The sequence below is a fragment of the Propithecus coquereli genome, unplaced genomic scaffold (genome assembly GCF_000956105.1).
Source record: "Propithecus coquereli isolate 6110/MARCELLA unplaced genomic scaffold, Pcoq_1.0 Scaffold31, whole genome shotgun sequence".
Classification (NCBI taxonomy): Eukaryota; Metazoa; Chordata; class Mammalia; order Primates; family Indriidae; genus Propithecus; species Propithecus coquereli.
The window spans coordinates 3,027,939-3,030,973 of NW_012148730.1; positions in this window are offsets into that span (position 1 = coordinate 3,027,939).

Here is a 3,035-nt window from a genome sequence, read left to right on the forward strand (position 1 = left end):
TTAAAGCTATTGGACAATCATCCTGAAAATAATATAAATGTTTTTATTTAAACTTTTTCTCCTACATTTATTTTCTCTTAAGAAAAGTCTAAAATTTTATGTTTTGAGCAAGAAATTCTGATCATATAGCTATAAGCTTAAATGATTAGTTCTGCTTTCCATTACATAAATATGAATACATATATACACACATGTCATCTATGTAGTATGCGTGAAATATATGTTATACTCATCGTATAAATATATGACATTTATCTATACATAGAATTACATATCCTTTTTGTTTCTGTTAAAACTACTTCAGGAAATTTAAACCAAATCTTCCCACAGCAGTTACTTTTTATGACAGAACTATTACAGCAAAATAAACAATGTCATTGGTGAAAGGAATGTCAAGCTGCTTTTGAATTGACTAAACAGCAACTGATGTCCTCAAGGATTCTAGTGTATTATGACCCTGCCCTGCCAATCTGTTTAGCTACTGACGCTTCACCATATGGGGTCAGAGCGGTGATTTCTCACATAATGCCAAATGACCTAGAAAAGCCTGTAGCATTTGCATTGTGAACACTTTCTAAAGAATTAGGCACAGATGGGAAGGTTTTACCTTATATGTTTGGATTTTCTGTCATTAAATTACTGAATATCACTTCCATGTATAATCTGGCCATCATGGGAAAATCTATGGTGCTGAGACTCTAGCTTCTGTTGGGGTCTTTCTCAAAGAGAAATCCTCCACTTTGGTTTGAATTTGGTACTTTATAGCGGCACACATGATTCTATAAATCTGAAGGGGAAAAATTCCTTGAAAGAATTTATTAGCCAAGTATGTCTTAAGAGACACCTTCCCCTAAGAGGGAGAGAGACCTTGGTTATAAATATGATGGTGAAAATGAGGTAAAAAAAAAATAGATCTTAATAATCACTGTTCTACATGCCTGCTCATATAGAATAGTTATTTCACAGTGCCATGTGAAAAAGCATCTTAAATGAAAGCAAATGGTACAGAGGATGCCAAGGGGCATGTGTAAGACATCAGGATAAAGCAATTTCAGAGTGTTTACAGGATTGTCAGTGAGAGCAAAGTCAATAGACACAGTGAATAATATTTGACTTTATAGACGATTAAGGGCAAATGTTGAGTGCAATGCACAGAAAAAAACAGATATCTGGTTTCAATGAAGGGGAACAGAAGTTGTTGCTCTACCTAATACTACATATCATGTTGAAAATGAACATACTAGAGCTAGGTAACAGAGGACAGTGCTGCTGACATTAGAGAGGTTTTTTCTTAGGGTCAGAAAAGCCAAGAAAATGTGAATGGCAATTAACGGACATGAGCTTCAGTTTAGTTTAATTAAAATAAATGGTGGGGGAGAAATGAGTGCCTCTCAATGGCACAGGGGGGCAACTAATTGAGAGAGCCACGAGGCATATTATCTGGCTTTGATTGAGAGGCCATAGACATTTGTTCACCCATTGCCCCATGCTCTCTCTTGTTAATTTCCTTTCATGTTTATATTGGTTTGCTGATGAATGCATGTTGTTCCTACTTTCATCATCTGTGTCTTAATGATGCACAACCACCTGACCTTGGTGTCTCCTCATAAACAGACCACCACTGCAACAAATGTTCACAATAAAATTATAACCTTGAAAAATGTATCCTTCTGTGAAAGGTGACCTGTGTTCTTCATTTTTAAGAATCTTGAAATCTGTTCAGGATATGAGAGTTGAAAAAAGAGGGGTTATCCTGAGTTATTTCACCCAGTTCAGAAATACTACTAAATCCCCAGTGATGAGTAAACTACCATTTCATTCTCAAATAGCTTGGTGATGTCTTGTTCTACATGATTTTGCATCTAGTGAGCCTGCAAAATGCATGCGTTCCAGTTAAATACACACTAAATCTTCTCATTCTGCTGTCTGATGGGTGATTGGGCAATTTGTTTTTGGCCTTGGGTTAAGGTCTTACTCTCTTTCACTGATGAGAATATTATTTGTTGAATTCTGATTATGCATTAAATTTCCCCAAAGTTTTCCAACCAAAATTACAGTTAATTTTTAATTGGGTCATTTTAGCATAAACAAAATAATATTATCGTAAAACTATCTGTGGTAGCCATGACTAATGTAAACACTGCTGAGCCTAAAAAACAGTGTTCTCTTCATTTCTGAAATGAATTAAATCATACAAGTGCATGCAACTGTCAATGTCACCAAACCCCAGAAACCATTGTATGTTGCCTTTTCTGGAGTTAAATAAATTAGCCTTTTCTAAGCTTGTCAGATTGTTTGTGCTTTCCTTAGAATGCTGTCTTTCCTTGATGCTTTCTTGGATGAAAGAAAGTACTTTGTGTGAACAGCTAAAACTCCTTTAAGCTTAAAGAAGCTGCTTTAAGGAACAAACAGCCTGCTAGAAACACTGCCTTGGAAAAGGAAATATAAAAGGCATTATGAGGATGAGAAACCCACCAAGTGGAAATTGTTGCTTAGGGAATGGATAGTTTGCAAAAGCATGGGGCAGAAGAAAAAAACTGAAGGAAGCCTCTCATCCACTTTTAAATTGCATTGTATCCCTCATAAAAGGAGGTTGGTGAAGGGAAGAAAAAAATCAGAGGAACCAAACTATACTTTGCATATATGTATGTGATCACGCATATTTTTTATAACAGTTCACCAAGGGTAAAAGTTATGTGTTTCCAGGGCCTATTTTTATGTAAATATTTCAACATGTAGTATGTGCTTAAAATTACAAATTTATGTTCTAAGAGGATAACCTATCGGTGCCTATTGGCATGCAAAAGCACAATTTGGGTGTGGAACAAAACATCTGTGTGTGAACTCAACTCTTGACTTCACGGTATAGGATTTTAAGAAAATGCATTTTGTAAAACATCGGCTAAGGTTACATTTCCCAGTCCCCACTACTTATACTCACACAAAGTCTTTTCACTCTGTAGATAAGATAGCCACATTGCACTTTGGTAAATGACATGGAAGCATCCTAGTTGCAGTCTCCTTCTGGTTCATTA